At 38.6% G+C, this 18329-nt stretch overlaps 1 non-coding gene across 1 annotated transcript; it reads left to right on the top strand.

Annotated features, from left to right (window-relative positions):
• The first annotated feature begins 666 nt into the window (after nucleotides 1–666).
• On the top strand, nucleotides 667–802 carry LOC116667883. Its single transcript, XR_004324936.1, has one exon. It is a non-coding gene; the product is annotated as a small nucleolar RNA SNORA18 (small nucleolar RNA).
• Nucleotides 803–18329: the final 17527 nt, after the last annotated feature.

Raw genomic sequence — 18329 nt, 5'->3', positions numbered from 1 at the left:
ATACACAATGATCTTAGTATGTGATAAATGAGGTATTTAAAATCAGACAGGAACTGACAGACTAACAACCATGTTGGGACAAGGAGCTATCCATCTGAAAAAGAGTAAAATTAAATGTCTTCCTCACATTATACTTAAAAATAAATCTCAGTTGTATTTAAAAATGTAAATTTTTTAAAGGATAAAAGAAAAAATGGGAAAATATATTTCTAATCTTGTTGGGAGAAGCTATCTTGACAAAACATAAAACCCAAGTACATTATGTGTATGGCAGAACACATAAAAACAAAGTCAAAAAGCCAGTAAATTATGACAAAAAATATTTGCAACTAATGTAATGTAATTTTATTTTTTTCTTTTGCATCCTTTTTTAACTTTTTTTAATGAGTTATAGTCATTTTACAATGTTGTGTCAAATTCCAGTGTAGAACACAATTTTTCAGTTATACATGAACATACATATATTCATTATCACTTTTTTTCACTGTAAGCTACCACAAGATCTTGTATATATTGATGTAATGTGATTTTACATCTCATTTTATTTTACTTTGTATACATATATAACTCAGTTTATCTGAATTATCTAAATATAGATAAATATTTTAAATATATATATATATTCATACAAAGAACCTATCAATCAGTTAAAAAAAAAAACCAATAGTTGAGGTTTATCCCTGGGAGGCTTTTCCTGTAGACCCACATTGTTGGAAATGCCTCACAGGGTAACTGTGTGGTTTTGCTTCACTCACAGAACTATTTGTGAGATCTTTGGAAAAGAACTAACTACAAGACAGAGCTGCTAAAAGTATGAAAGACCTGTTAGTTATTTTTTTTTTACCTTAGGTATTGGCATATCCCACAGTCTGTACTGTTCTTGGGTGTGATAGCTTTGGAGGGAATGTGATTTGAACTCATTCAGGTTTAGACGGTGTCTGAAATTGGAAACCAGGCAAAACCATCTACTCTGACCTTAAAAGTGGCCCTAAAGTAAATTAATTGCAGAAATTAGATTCTAGGTGGGGAAATGTTTGATGTTTTCAGTATGTCCATGTTCAAGTGGAGATAAATGAGGTCCAACTAAAAGAATCATGGGCTGACTGGCAGGACAATTGTGGATTAAGCATAGATTCTTTTAAAAAGGGCTATCTTAAAGATAAACCCTGACTCAAGCTTTGGAAGAACTAAGGTGACTTTGATGAGCAGTGGAAGCAATCACATGTAAAATTCCTTCAATAAAAATTCACTGACTTTAAATAATTTTCCTAATGTTACACATAATTTTTTAAAATCCTTTACATTGTGAAAAAAATTGGAAATCAACCATCTAATTAAAAACAACCCAACTGAAAAATAAGTAAAGAATATAAGCATACAACATACAGATGATGAGATACAAATGTTCAAAACTGCATATGAAATATTGTTCATATGAATAAGTTCAGTTAATAAAATAATGAGATATAAACAAAGTAAATGAAATTAAGTTAATAAATCAAGTTAATAAAATAATGAGGCATCAATTTTTGACCATCATTCTAAGTCAGAAACTGTAACGAACCTGTGATTTTACTCTACTTGCAAGCCAAGTTAGTTTACCACTATATATGTTCTGACAAAAGAATGTAACAGCACCCTGCCAAAAAAAAAAAAAAAAAGATAGATTCTCTGATCAGCAAATCCATGTATAAAATCTGTTTGGTGCTTATGTTCCTAATTTTAAGCAATTGGCATTCTGGTACATGCATCAAGCTCCTAGAAGTTTGGTTAGTGTGAGTCAATTACCACATATACGATCAACTCTGAATATTGATTAACTGATATAGTCATATCCTTGAACCTGCAAGTCTGGGAAAGAATCAGGCAGGACCCATAGTGATTACACCAAGGTACTGTCAATCTACTGGACAGTCAGCCTTTCCCAAAGACATCTATCTCTCCGACTCTTTGTAGGCCTTCATCAAAACAAAACTCTTTCTGCCGTTCCTCTTTCATGATCACTTCCAAGCCCTCTCATTATCATAGTCATTTCCAGTTTTTTAGTGCCTGTTAAAAAGTATCATCCAAACTTGAAAATACTACTCCAGATGCAATCTGAACAGCACAGAATATATCATCCGCACTGGACCCTATTTTTCTATGAATGGGCCCTAAATATGCACTGGCTTTTGCACTAGCTGCTATCCTTGTAGAATCTTCTCTAGCTTGTATTTAACCCCAACTCCCAAGTCTTTTTCACATGGGAAAAGAAGACAGTAAGGTGGGTGAGAGCTTGTGCTGTGGAATCAGATTTCCTAAGTTTGAATTCATACTTTGCAATATGCTGACTATGTAATGTTGGGAAAGTTAGTTCATGTCTTTAAAGCATAATTTTCTCACCTGTAAAATAGGAGAGATAACAAGAATATCCACCTCAAAGGGTTGTTGTAAGGATTAAGTAAATTACCTCTGGAGAAATACTTGGTACAGTGCAGGCTATTTCTCATGCATCCCGCATTGTACTGGATACCTCTTATTTAACCCTCACAAGAATGCTATGATGTATATATGTATATATTTTTGCATCCATTTTACAAATAGGAACTCTGACATGCGTAGAGTTTAAGTAGCTTGCCTGAGGTCAATTAGTTGCTAAGCAGCAGAGCCAGGGTTGCAATAAGGTCTTCCTGACTTCAAAGACCAGGTTCTTTCTCTTGCATCGTCTAGAGGCATTCTTCCCCTTCCTGTATTTCTACATTTTTTAAGTCTTTACACAGCATAATAAAGAGGTTAGGAGTGCAAGCTCTCGAGTCAGACTGCCTTGTTTGATGAACTGGAACAAGTTACTTAATCTCTACTTAAATGATCTAGGACAAGTCACTTAACTTCTCTATGCCTCAGTTTCTAAAATAAGAATTTTAATAGCAATACCTACCTCAGAGATTTCAGGGCTGATTAAATGAGATAGCATTTAACATGGCACCTGCCCACTGTCTAGTACCCAATAGATGTTTGCTGTATTATTCTCACTCCAAATCACCTTGCTGATCCTCAGTCTGCTTAGGAAACCATCCTAAGTATTTCTAGGGATGCACATCAGATTTACAAAATTTCTCTGAAATTACTCAAATACATACTTTCCCACATATAAGATATATCAGACTATGTCTAGAATTCTTTCCCTTGCTTTTATGAACTCTAAGATAAGAGTTGAAAAGAGGGAGAAATAAAGGCCCTCATAACTCAAAAAAATGCACATGACGGCCCAGAAATAATACAAAGTTGTCTTCAGCTATGATTCATCAAGGGCTATTTGCATCACTTCCTACTGCTTTACCGCAGCTCACTTCTCATTTTGCTCAGCCCTATATACTTATCACACGCAACTCACATTTGGGGGCACTAATTAGAAAATGTTCTTTCGTACATCAACCCAGCTGCCAGGAGACCCCACCTCCACACTCAGCAAAACTGGTTCAGACAACTAGGCTTTCGGTATTTCAAGGCAAAAGGAAAAGAAACTTATGATCCCCACATAAGTTCTATGAGACATTTATTACCATCCCCACTTTACTGCTTGAGGAAGACGGGGCTTATCATGGTCATTATTTGTATTTTACCCAAAATCACGGAGTTGATTAGGTGTGAAGATAACAGTTAACCCAGATCTCCCACAATGTCGCTCCAGGTGGAAGGAGCCTGTGGGTTGCAAACAACAATGCTTCCCAAACTGGTCTTCCACCCACGTGACACCCACATCAGTTTTGCAATATCTTCCTACCTCCTATGAGATTACTTACTTAATTTTTTTTTATTCAATGCACTTTTGCTTTCTAAATTAATTAGAGAATATCAGTCTAAATAGTAATGGCTGGGAAATAACAGGTTTTATACACCACAAATATTTTACATAATATATTTTTAAGTATACTCATTTCCTAGGATTGCCATAACAAAATACCACAAACTAGGTGCGTTAAAACAGCAGAAATTGATTCTCTCACAGTTCAGGAGGCCAGAAGTTCAAAATAAAGGTGTCAATAGGGTCGGTTCCTTCTGGAGAAGAAACTATTCCAGACCCCCTCTCCTAGCTCCTTGATGTTCCTTGGCTTGTACACACATCATTCCAATCTCCACTTCCATAGTCACATGACCTTTTTCTCTCTGTATGTCTCTGTGTTCAAATCTCTCTCTCCTTTCTCTTACAGAGACGTTAGTCATTGGTTCAAGGCCAACTCTAAATCTAAGGTTATTTCATCTCAAGACCCTTAACTAAATACATCTGCAAAGATTCTACTCCAAATAAGGTCAGATTCTTAGATTCTGAGTGAGGTTCTGGAATTCTGAGGAGGACACAATTCAATCCACTACAACAAGGGAATAATGACTACAGTTTTTTTGAAAGTTCATCCCTGTACCACCTAAAATCACCTTGCATCCTGCTAGTGGTTCACAGACCACACTAGGGAGACATTAGGAGGTCTTGGGCACCTCCCCTAGTTTTAAAAGCAGCAGGTTTTACAGTCAAGGTGGCTGCACTTCCTTCACTACAGTTGAACCAGTGTATGTTTTGGTAAATCAAGAAGTTGGTTCCCTAGATAGAGCTGATTCTCTGGTTTTGAGAGCTCAGGAAATATTCTTAATAACAGATTGTTTCAAGTACTACTTCCAGAAGGTAGATGAACACTAGCTTATTGCATGATTTGTCATTTTCTGAAATCAGTCACTGTCCCCATACAGGTCTCTGTGGGGTTGTATTTGGGGAGTTATCAAGTCTTGTCTCCACAGAGACAACCAAAGGACCTTAAGGTGGATATGCAATTTTAAAAAAGCCATTAGGCAATACCGGACATTTTAAAATTCCACTTTGTGCAGAAAGGCAGGATACTTGAGAGCACCTATACAGGAACCCAGAGTAAGCCCAAACTTCCAGTCTGAGTAAGGATGGAAGGGGGAGTTTATTCTCAGCAGCCTTTATATGACCTACACTTCCATGTGAGTTACAGGTTAAGTAACTTGGGTTTTTCCATTTGAGATAATATACAGAAGACCTTACTCTTCTAAATGCAAAGACTGCAGCTTTCTCTAAAAAGTATGTATTGGATAAAGGAAATTAAAGATCTCAGGAAAGATATTTTTATTGATCATTCTTCTTTTTAATTTAGATGCTTTTTTGCTCCAAAATATTAAAAATTACCATCTATCAAAAACATAAGAGGGGAAACGGTCTTAAATAAAAAAAAAATCATCAGATGGTGGAGATCAATTATTATATGGGCTTGATGCAAAATATTATAAAAGATGCATAAGAGCAGATGCTGTGCTTGGAAATATCACAATGAGCACATTTCCATAAACACATATGGTGCAAAAGCTTTCACATACAAACTACCTCAGTGTTTATACTGAGTTAAATAATTCAAGATGGTGTAACCAGCTTACAGAAATGTGACAAAACACTTTAAATAAATTGGGTTGTCGCCATGACAAATAACCTAAACAAAAGAAACAAAAACAGCCAAAAAAACCCACTTAGACAAGAAGAGGTGGGAAAGGTAGAACCACAAGGTTCAGAATTTGTTGGCAAAAACTCAGAGTACAAGATCTGACTAAACTATACCTTGTGTTTCCACCAGCAAACATATCTTAAAGAAGCAAACCAAACTTTCATGTATGAATGGCCTTCAAATAGTATTTGTGACTCTCTGACTCAATATCACCCAACACCATTGCTGACACAGAGAACTTTGTAAAACTTGTCTGCAGAATTTCCTCAGAGACTGACCACTCACCTCATGCAAAAATGTGTTCCTTTACTTTTTTTACTTTACTCCTTCCCACCTAGATGGGAAAATCTCAGTTCTTTACTTTCTTGCCTTCAAGGTCCTGAACTCCTCTGTCCTGTGCTGTCAGCCTCGGGGACCACTGAGTCCTTTGCAGGCAGGACATCAAGTCCTGATCAGGGATACACGTTAGACCTAGAAGTCCCAGACCTCCCATCATCCAAGAAACTTTACCCTTGGCTGCACGCCCAGGGCGACAAGTCCTATCATTCTGCTTTTACTGTGCACCTTGTCTATGCTGAGCTAGAGCCATGCCGATCAGATGATTTCCATGGCCAGTGCTGGCTTTATTGAGACAATGTCATGTTTCCAGGAGGCTCTGACCTTCAGATGTTCTCGCTTCTCTGGTCCTTGTTCCCAGCACTGTAAGAGAGGCTTTTATCAAGACCTCACTGCTTTGGGTAAGAAAAAATGAGTTCCAGGGAAATTTTCACCTTTCTATAGAACCATCCTTCTAAGAGAAGACTTTTTCTTAAATTTTTTATTGATTTACAATCATTTTACAATGTTGTGTCAAATTCCAGTGTAGAGCACAATTTTTTTCAGTCATACATGAACATACATATATTGATTGTCCCATTTTTTTCTCTGTGAGCTACCATGAGATCTTGTGTATATTTCCCTGTGCTATACAATATAATCTTGCTTATCTATTCTACAATTTTGAAATCCCATCTATCCCTTCCCACCCTCTGCCCCCTTGACAACAGCAAGTTTGTATTCTATGTTTATGAGTCTATTTCTGTTTTGTATTTATGCTTTGTTTTTGTTGGTTTTGTTTTTTGGGTTTTTTTTTTTTTAGATTCCACATATGAGGGATCTCATATGGTATTTTCCTTTCTCTTTCTGGCTTACTTCACTTAGAATGACATTCTCCAGGTGCATCCATGTTGCTGCAAATGGAGTTATGTTGTCGGTTTTTATGGCTGAGTAGTATTCCATTGTATAAATATACCACATCTTCTTTATCCAGTCATCCGTTGATGGACATTTAGGCTGTTTCCATGTCTTGGCTATTGTCAGTAGTGCTGCTATGAACATTGGGGTGCAGATGTCATCCTGAAGTAGGGTTCCTTCTGGATATATGCCCAGGAGTGGGATTCCTCGGCCATACGGTAAGTCTTTTCCTAGTCTTTTGAGGAATCTCCATACTGTTTTCCACAGTGGCTGCACCATACTGCATTCCCACCAGCAGTGTAGGAGGGTTTCCCTTTCTCCACAACCTCCTCAGCATTTGTCATTTGCAGATTTTTGAATGATGGTCATTCTGACTGGTGTGAGGTGATACCTCACTGTAGTTTAGACTTGCATTTCTCTGATAATTAATGATGTGGAACATTTTTTCATGTGCCTATTGATCATTTGTATGTCTTCCTTGGAGAATTGCTTGTTTAGGTCTTTTGCCCATTTTTGGATTGGGTTGTTTGGTTGTTTCTTATTAAGTCATATGAGCTGCTTATATATTCTGGAGATCAAGCCTTTGTCGGTTTCATTTGCAAAAATTTTCTCCCATTCCGTAGGTTGTCTTTTTGTTTTACTTATGGTTTCCTTTGCTGTGCAGAAGCTTCTAAGTTTAATTAGGTCTCATTTGTTTATTCTTGCTTTTATTTCTATTGCTTGAGTAGACTCTTCTAGGAGGACATTTTTGAGATGTATGTCAGATAATGTTTTGCCTATATTTTCTTCTAGGAGGTTTATTGTATCTTGTCTTATGTTTAAGTCATTGATCCATCTTGAGCTGATTTTTGTGTATGGTGTAAGGGAGTGTTCTAGCTTCATTGATTTACATGCTGCTGTCCAGTTTTCCCAACACCATTTGCTGAAGAGACTGTCTTTATTCCATTGTATATTCTTGCCTCCTTTGTTGAAGATGAGTTGACCAAAAGTTTGTGGGTTCATTTTTGGGCTCTCTATTCTGTTCCATTGGTTTATATGTCTGTTTTTGTACCAATACCATGCTGTCTTGATGACTGTAGCTCTGTAGTATTGTCTGAAGTCTGGGAGAGTTACTCCTCCAGCCTCTTTCCAAGAGAAGACTTTAAGTATGAACAGAATAAGAAGAATTGGTGGGGAATGGCACAGAGCATGGGGATTATAAATCAAGTTCAAGAACCTCCAACTGCAAGAAGAGGCACTAAGAAATCATGCTTAGCAGAGGCTACAGAAGCTGAGTGTAGCAGGTAACTGTTGAGTTGACTACCTAAAATTTCCCCCACTCTCTCCCATTTCTAAAAGTACTCAGAGTTTACTCTGGGGAGCTGCCCCTCCTCTATGCTTAGCTGACACCCCTTTAGCTCCAGACCTAAATAACCTGAGCCCATCATCTTTTACCTCAGTGACCTATCATCATGTGGCATTTCTCTACAACTGGTGAGCACATAACTTTAACCAGTTTAATCAGAGTGAAGCCTAGCATTTTCTTTGATATTTGGAGAAGAAAGTCTACCTTTCTCTGACACAGAAGTATGTGGACCGAGGAGCTACTGGCAGTCATTTTGCACCCACGAGGGAAGGCAGACTGCATAAAGCTGGCACTTCAAAAGGCAAAGTTGAAATATGAGCTAAGTCCTGGGTGACACCACTGAGATCCTAGATCAGACTAACCCTGAAGACCATTCTACCTCTGGATTTTGCAGTGATATAAGCCAATAAACTCTCTAATAGGTTAGATAAGTTTGAGTTCAGCTTTCTGGTACTCAGCACCTAAAAGGTATGAACCAATACACAAGAGCTAACTAGCAGGCACCACATGCTAGAGTCTGCACAGAACTACAGGGATGGTCTTCTACTGCAGAAAGGATTTTTCTACAGTCTCTCAGCTCTGCCTCTCAGTAGCTATAAATCTACTGGTTTAAAAAGGGTGGGCTTAGAGCCCCAGAGTTGACAGGAATTTATAGAATGGTTGAAATGTATGTAAGAATTCTAAAGTTTAGAAGCATAAAATGCCTTGTCATTTGTGCTGTATTTAAAATTGGTACATCTAGTATGCTTTATTTAAAGTGCGTTTTATTCACAAGCAAATAAAAACTTACTAGTTGTATTTACTTCCAAGTTTAAATGTTGGGAACTGGCAGAGGCTACTACTGAACTATACTGAATTTAGGAGTTTCTTGAGTTTTTCCAGTTATGAGACTGGACTTTTTGAGGTGCAGGTGGAACAGAAGAGCTTCAACATCATAGGAAAACAATGAACGTCATTTGTTTTCCTAAAATCCCAAGGGTGTGGGGAAGGTGGGTTGCACATGTCCTTCTGGTGACCTCTCTCCCAGAGCCCTGCCTTTCATGCCTCTCTGGACATGTTCCATTTCCCCGGCATCACAGCCTTTCATAGCCTGGCCCCATGAAAACATTGGCTCACTGCACCTAGGTGGTGAGCCCTTAAGCAGGGAGATTCTACATCAAGCTGTGAGCCAGAGACTGGGCAGAGCTGTGGGACCCCAGGTAAGCCCTTTATCCCTCTGGGCCCTGGTCCCACCCCCTTCACCCGTGCCCTCCAGCCCATCTCTCCTTTCTCTGTTGAGATTGATCCACCAAGTATTTATGATTTTCCCCTCGTCTCCAGCTTATTCTCTCCTGACACTTCCACTTAATTTATAAACATGTTAAAGTAGCTCCTCATCCTCTAAGCAAGAAACAGAGAGAGAGAGCGAAGAAAACCTTCCTGTACTGGGTTAAATAGTATCCCCACAAAATTCATGTTTACCCAGGATCTCAGAATGTGACCTTATTTGGAAATAAAGTCTTTGAAGATGTAATTAGTTAAATTAATATGAGATTATAATGGATTAGGAGGAGCCCTAATCTGATGACCAGTGTCCTCATAGGAGAAAACAGACCCAGAGAAGATACATGGGGAGAACGCCATGTGATGAAAGAGACAGAGACTGGAAGGATGTATCTACAAGCCAAGGAACACCAAGTATTGCCAGCAACCACTGAAGCCAGGAAGAGGCAAGGAAGGATCCTCCCCTGAGCCTTCAGAGATAGCCCAGCCCTGCTAACACCTTGATTTTGGACTTCTATCCTCCAGATCTACACAAACAAATGTTTTAAGTCACTCTTTTTGTAGTTATTTGTTACAGTTGGAAACTAATACACTTCACATTTTGTTATTTTCCTTTTTTGCTCATCTGAATTTTCTAATTTTTCTACAATGATCAATGGATTATTTGGACAACAAAAGCTTAAACATTCCAAACACCTCCTTGATTCCACAACGCCTCGCTCCTTCCCTTTCTGGCCAGGCTTCTTTCAAAGGTTGTCTGTACTCACTGTCTCTACCTGCTCCCTTTTCAAACTCTCCTTCATCCACCCAACACGGTCGGGCTTCTGCCCCCACAACCCCAGTGAAACTACCCCCCACAAAGTTTACCACTGTCCTCCATGCTGCCAAATCCTCCCATTTTTAATCTTTCTTATAGACACACTCTGCCACATCTGTCAAATACTCTTGCCTTCTTAAGAAGCTCTCCCCCTAACAATGCACATCATGGAGTATTTATAGCAATTAAAAGCAACAGGTTAGGTGTATATACATCACAGCAGACATGAGTGGATCTTCAAACCTAAATTTGGTGAGAAAAATGAGAAATAGAAAGAGATCTCTAACACATCACTTACATAAATATAAAATACATACACAAAGCATTCATATACATTTTCCAAATACATACATATATATTGGAGTGGTTTCTTGTGTGGTAATGAGATTAAAAAGGAATAAATAAACAAGCAAAGCAAGGCCTTACATAGACTGATGAACTGTTCATAGTGTGCCATGAATGGGAAGAAAGTAAAAAGAGTTTCCATGATGTCACACTCACCCATTTTCTTCTTTTTTTCTTCTTCTTCTTCCCATAAATATTGCAAGGGTTCCTTAGGGTTCCTTGGGGTTCCTTCTGTTCTTGCTCAGTCTCCTTAAGTGACATTATCCATAATTGGGCCCTCAAATTTCATCAAAAAATGATGACCCCTCCCCATATCTATATTTCTAAATTCAACGTTCTTTCCTAAGTTCCAGGTCCATAAATCCAACTTATTTATATGCCGGGAATACATGTTCATGAGTTTATCAGAGCTAGGAAGACCTTCATGATAAAAATGCAGCAGCTTGGATTAAAATCCAGAGTCAATCTTACACATGCTAAGAGTGCGACACGATGCAGGACACAAAAGTAAGATTCACTTTTCATTTTTACCTGGCCTTCTATTGCTTACTTACTGTCAGGCAAGCAGGTAGACACTGGGCTTAGTTATCTAAATAGTAGCTGCTATAACAGATAAATCCTAAAATCTCAGAGTCGTATTATAATAAAGCTTATCTCTCATTCACATCACAGATCAATGCAAGTGTAATTGGTGGGGCAATTATCCTCCATCAGTGATCTAGGGACCCAGGTTCCTTTCTGTGGCTTCATCATCTTCAACATACAGCACTCAAGGTCAACCCTGGGAGCTGTCTCCACTCCAACTATATAGAAGGAGAAACTAGCATTGCAGACTTTGCGCCTGGGAAGTTTTTAAGGAACAGGCTTGGAGATGACAGTCATCATCTTTGCCCACATTCCACTCGGCAAAACTCAACATATGACCACATTTAACTGCAGAATAGATTAGAAAATATGGTCCAGGTATGTGCCCAGAAAGAAGAGAAAGTGATTCAGGCAGTGCATAGCAATCTCTTCCATAGCACTTTTCCTGCATAATTCTTCACACAAGACTTCCCATCAGTAATCAGTTGTGAGGATAGGCTAGAATGCCTTTGTAGAAGAAAAATAAAAAGATATAATATTTGTTTATTCTGCCTCCTTATCAGATGTTGAAATTAGTGGTCACCTGGAGGAGTTGGAAGCAAAAGAAAATAATTTCCATTTTCAACCTTGAAGGGACATGAGCCATGCAGTCCATCTCTCTCAGAGCTGTGGTTTTTATAGCCTCTTTTAGCAAAGCTAAAAAATGAGTCAACCCACTGAATCAACTATACTTCAGTTTTTTAAAAAGATGTCATGAAGTACTATTCAGCCATAAAAAAGAAGGGACGCCTGCCATTTGCAACAACATGTATGGACCTTGAGGGCATGATGCTAAGTTAAATAAGCCAGGGAGAGAAAGACAAGTACCGCATGATCTCTCTTATATGTGGAATCTAAAAAACAACAACAGCAAATAACGACGCTTATAGATACAGAGAATAGATTGGTGGTTGCCAGAGGCAGAAGGGTGGAGGGTGGAAGAATTAGGTAAAGTGGGGCAAAAGGTACACACTTCCAGTTATAAAATAATTAAGTCCTGGGGATGTAACATACAGCCTGGTGACTGGAGTTAATAATACTGTACTGCGTATTTCAAAGTTGCTAAGAGAGTAGATCTTAAAAGGCCTCATCACAAGAGAAAAAAAAATTTTAACTATGTATGGTGACAGATGTTAACTAGACTTATTGTGGTGATCATGTCACAACATATACAAATATCGAATCATTATGTTACACACCTGAAAGTAATAAATGTTAATATATGTCAACTATACCTCAATAAAAAAAAAATTACTTAAAAAAGAAGCTACCCTACTGCTACAGCACAATGGAAAAAAGACAGTTCCTTCCCCATTGGAAAACAAAAGGGATCTTTTGCAGTTAACAACGGTGAAAGGAATCTCAATGAAATTTCCCCCTTAAGGACCTACACTATAAACACTGACACTAGACAACCGTCTTATTAAACTTTATGTTTCCATAATGCTGTACACTTAAGTGCACAGGTATGAAAGATAATTGAATTATTTTACACTTAGGCCATTTTATATTGTAATACTAAAACCTGAGAAATAATTCAGTAGATTTATTCAGAACACTATTTGTTACTGAGGCAATAAAAATTGGATTATGTTTTCACATTTTCAAGAATTTGAGGTAGGAAAAAATATTAACAAATTTCAAGGAAATTACTGTAATATAATTTCCTGCAAATAATTTTTATGATAATGAAAATATTCCTACCCTCCTTATTATTGAAACTTAAAGAACAATCAATGAACATAAACCTTTGGAAATCAAAATGCTACGTAAGTTTTGTTTTGATACACAGGTCTTAAGATCCAAGATACATATAAAATCAACAGGTTACTTAAGAAAATTACATCATCTGTTTTTCCTCTCCAAAAGGTTCACTCCTAGATGACTTCCATGGCTTAAATCCTGGTATTGTACTGATTTCAGCAGTCTAGAAGCTTCCTCTGACTCTTTCTTTATTTAAGCTGTCCAAGTTTTACAACTTGGTTTAAAACACAAAATCAAAACCACACATTCTCCTTTCCCAGAGCTCTCCTAATAATCTCATTTATCTTCAAGGAGACTGGCACCTCCAGGGTACTCTTCATTTTCCTCTATGTTCGGTTGTCTGGGATGCCAAACCCACCCTCATAGACAGCGTTGGACAGGCACATCAGCCTGGCGGCAAGAACTCGCTCTAGGCTAAAGCAACTGCCACGATGCTGCCAAGAAAAACAGCACCCCCACCACCCCACCCTCAGGGACTACATGAGCCTGAACCAGAATTGTAATCGCGACTAGAATCTAAACTTCTAGCCTAGAGCAAACCAATCACTCCAGGCCAGGCGCCTAGTATTTTTCTGACCTACAAATGACTCAGAGGTAGGCAAGTTAAAATTTAATAACCTAAACTAACCTAATCCAGGGGCTGCCTCTGAACTAAACCAGCATTTACTCTTCCTCCGATGACTTCATTGGCTTCTGATAAATTAATCAAAGAGTTGTTCAAGTGGGTTATAACTCTACTCTTTTAAGTACAGTCTCTAAATATCCCATTGGCAATGTATACCAATATTTAATTGAGTGTTATTCTATTACAGTAATTGAAGTTATATCCTGGGATTATTTGATATTTTAAAAATCCTGATTTGCTACATCTGGATTACATGGATCAAAAATTTTAATTCTATAAGTAAATTATACTCCTTTATAGTATAAAGCTTAGAAATACAGATAAAAAGAAATGGTAAAAAGTTCCCATGATTTTCTCATCATCCAGATGCACATCATTCCTTTCCTATGCATATGTTGCTGGCTGACTTATAAAATATTAATTGCTTTGCTTTCTAAGACTCTGTGTTTGTTGCTCTCTGCCCCCAGCTAGATGGGTGGGCACCCATTATTTTAGAGATTTTTAGCAGAGGTACTAAAGAGAACACGCCACATTTTTTTTTTCTTTCAAGACCAAAAGCCATATTGTAGTACAAAAGAGAAAGGATTGGAAAGGGTATGCAAATAGTTGAAAACAGTTTTTCCCAGACCCTCCCCAACTCCACCTCCCACTCCCTGTTGGGTGAAGAACCTCTGAGTTGGGAAGTGTGAGGCAGTCAGGAGAGAAAGCAAGAGGGTCAAGTGCAGAGTGTGGCAGGGGCAATGGCCCTGCAAATAGACTCTGCTGACTGGGCCCAGTATCTATCCTCCTCTTCCTTTCTTACTTACAGAATCCCAACTTTATTCGGGTACCATTTCCCCAGGCCTGCTTTCTTTGCAGTAAGGCATGGCCATGTGACACTCTACTAGGCAATCAGATTTCAGCAAAAAATCAAGAGCTTCCTACAAAATATTTCATTTCTTGATTAGGACGTCATCTTTTCCTTCTTCCTTACTTAAATGCACAATTGCGGATACCTAGTGTTCAGCAGCCAGTTTGTAACCATGAGGCAGCAAGCCAACAGGCTAAGATAGGTTAGCAAACAAAAAGATAAACACCCTAGACATACATTGTCCAATAAGTAACCACTTCTTACATGACACTATCAAGCAACCGAAATGCAGTGAGTTCAAACGGAGATGTGCCGTAAGTATAAAATACACAGTGAATTTTGAAGAATTAGTACCCTCAAAATGTAAAATATCTCCTTAATAATTTTTATACTGATTGCATGTTGAAATGATATGGGGCATATTGGGTTAAATAATATATATTATTAAAGTCAATTTTACTTTCCTCTTTTTATAATGTTGCTACTAGAAAATTTTCAGTTATGTATATGGCTCCTGTTATATTTCTGTTGGACAGAGCTGCCCCAGAATGTGAAGGACATCATGGAGTTATCACACCACTCCTGCTTCGGAGCAAAATAAAGCCTTCTTGATTTAAGCTGCTGTTAGTCAGGTTCTCTGTTTTGTGCAACCAAAAACATTCCTGGTAGATACAAGAGTCCCTAAAGTGGAATTTCAGAAAGGGTGGAAATTTTAAAAACCCTTTAAAATGTGGAGAGCCTGCGGTAGAGAAGATCTGTAAGTTGAATGTAAACTGATGAGGTATAGAGGGAAGCAATCAGAGAGAAGGAGCGGAGGGGCATGTCCATGTATTAAAGGAGCCTGGTTGGCCCGCTGGATCTCCACAGCTCCCAGGGTGTCATGCAAGAGCATCCAAAATGGTGCTCGGAAATAAGCTGAGAGAGGAAAAGAACAGTTCCGAAGGAAAAAACCATCCTTCAGCCCAGACATGAAATCACTATAGTGAAGGGATGTGACACAGACTCACTGCACTGGAGGAATGTTGAGGATGAGGCCTCACCTCCAAAGAAGATTAGCATTGGGAAACTAGGTGGGAGCCATGCCAGGGCCTTCAGACTGACAGGTGGCCAGACAGACATCTGATACAGGATGTCGTGGGCAAGATGAAAAATTAGGCACCCCCTTCCTCTTGCTGCTAAAGTGAAATTTACACAAGTGCTCGTTAAATCAATTAGACTGATATGGCTCTAAAGTCATGCTGGCCAACGTAAGCAAACCAAAACCTAAGCCTGTAAATGCCTCAAGGTTAGGAAATCAAAATGCTAAGGACAAGCAATCACAAACAGCCATCTAGGCTTTAAGCTGTAGCCAAATAATTTCCTTTCTTTGCTTCTGCATCTTCTCTGTATGTCTTTACCCTGGCTCCTGTCCACAGAGCACTCCTAACCACTTCCTGTTGGTGCTGCCCCATTCGAATCAATTTTTGCTCAAATAAACTCTTAAGATGTTTAATGCACCTTTGTTTTAATTTTAACACTTCCCAGGGCTTAGCATCAACTCTGGGTGTGGGGGGCAGCAAGAGGAATACAGAGAGGAAACAATCCTGAATATGTCAGGACTTTAAGGCTGAAATGACTGAAAAATCACTGAAGTCAAGTGTGTTTATCTGGAAGCAACTAAGTACCACTTTCTGTACTAGGAAAAATGGACAGGGATGGACTCTGGGGGTGGGAATATGAGACTAGCAGTCATAAATTGAGTTTCAGAAAATAATTAAGTCATATTTCTAGCACACTCAGTTTCTGTGGACTTGATATATCATACCCACTACACACACATACATACATGTTACATGCTCTGTTACAGCAGCCCAAACTGACTAAGACACAGGGAAAACTAAAATAATGTTGCTAGCCTAAAACTAATTAACAAAGCAAATTCTTTGCAAACAGCTAATGCACCACGATGAAAGTCAAGCCTTTTTTTTTAATTATTTCGGCCACCTTTCCTCTTTGTCAATGTATAGTTTCATCACTGTGTGGCTAACGCACATTATGTGTCAGACACTTTACTAAGCACCAAACATACTGAATCCGTCATTTAATTCACAAGAACCCTGAAAGAAGAGTGTCTTAGTTCCATTTACAGATGACATATCTGAGACTCAAAACAGTTACTCAGCTAATAAATGACAGAGCAGAGATTTGCCTGCCAACTCTCTGACTCCAGAACAATGCACTCTGCCCACTACACTACAAGAGTGAGCTGTGTGGCACATGCAGAAAAGCTTACAAAACACAATAAAACCATACCTTCACCATTCCCCCCAAAATAGAGGGAGGATTTCAGTGAAATCTGGTTATGGAGAGGATTCCACTGCCTCTTTCCTAGTGCTTTTCATGATGGTATACTCTGGCAATGCACCGCTAACCTTTTATTTCACAGGGAAGTTTATGTAAGTTAATATCCTTTTCTCAGCCAAAATTTTTATCAAACCTGTTTATTTGTCACCATATACACCTATGAAAGAGTCCCTCCACCAAGAAATACCAAGCATAACACTGTCAATACCAACACGCATTGAGCTGTTCTTTTTCTACTTTAATTTTTATGAGGGCATTTGTGAACTTGTAGCTGGCTTTCTGTGATTGTAATGGTGAACAAATAAAGTGGCAAAGGGGGGTACAATATAAGAAGATGCTGAGAATGACAGAGGCATTTATAATTTATCAAGACATTGGTACTAACCCCTCTTGTTTTTGGGTTTTTTTTAAACCAGAAAAGGGAGATAGGAATTTAACACTAAAACTAATATGGCGGACAGAAACTGTCAAATGATTTCTATAAGGATTCAGTTTTATAGACTCAGCTTTGATTGTCCTTCCATCAACAACAGTAATAACACCAACAACATCAACAATAATAACATGAACTTGTAATTAGTGATGCACTAGGCTAAACGCTTTAAGCTTTTCCTCATTTAACCTTACTAGCACCTCTAGGATGCCATCATTATGATCATCTGTATTGTGCATAAGAAGAAACAGGCATGAGTAGCTGACCCAGAGTGAACTCTGGGGAAGCTGTGGAGCTCTGCTTCACCTAATGTTCATCTGACTCCAAAGCCCATGCTCTTGGCCCTGTCTGTCCTCTTTCCGTTTGGTGTATGCCCTCCTCACGGCGACCCAGCAGCTACTGTGCATTCTTCCTACGTTTGGCGAATTTCCCACTTTCGGAGTCCCACCCTCAAAGGTAGAAATCAGAAACTCGCTTTCGCAGCCTCTCTTGTAGCTAGGGTGCTGACATGTGAGGTAGGCTCTACTAATCAGACACACCCACATGTAAATTCAATTTGCAGAACCATAGGAGGAAACAGGCAGTGCACAGAATTCTTCTGGAAATGGACCTGGAAGGCGACAGCGGCAGACGGCCCAATGGGGGTCTTCACAGCAGAAAGCAGTAGAGGGCGCTCTAACAGGGTCTTCAGTGTAGCCACCTTGGCATTTGTTTCTGATTGTGACACCACCAAGCCTGACTCTGACCCTCTCAAAGTTTCTCTGAGCTATCAGTTAGACCTTAATAAAGTATGTTTCTGCTGAAACTAGCTAGAGTAAGTTCTGTTACATGGTACTAAAAACCCAACTGGCACAATCCCTTGAGAACTCAAGAACAAATATTTCAAACAGAACTACATATACCTGTTTGGTTTTTCATAAGCTACAATCAATTTTATTATCAACTGATTTATTTTAAATGTACACAGCTTTTTCTAAGTGGGTGAATCTTCCAATAATTCATCAAAAGCAACAGGTCTAGCTAACATCCTCAGCTATATAGAGAGGTCTACTGATTTTTTCACCAACTGAGAACCATTTCTTTTTTTTTTTTTTTTTTTTTTTTTTTTTGGAGAACCATTTCTTTCATGAGTAGAAATCCACAAAAAACTTCAAATGTACTTTTTTTTCCCTTTGGGAGTATTTTCTTTCTAGGCTCT

Source organism: Camelus ferus, chromosome 12 (genome assembly GCF_009834535.1).
Source record: "Camelus ferus isolate YT-003-E chromosome 12, BCGSAC_Cfer_1.0, whole genome shotgun sequence".
Classification (NCBI taxonomy): Eukaryota; Metazoa; Chordata; class Mammalia; order Artiodactyla; family Camelidae; genus Camelus; species Camelus ferus.
This window is presented reverse-complemented; position numbering and strand designations above follow the sequence as displayed.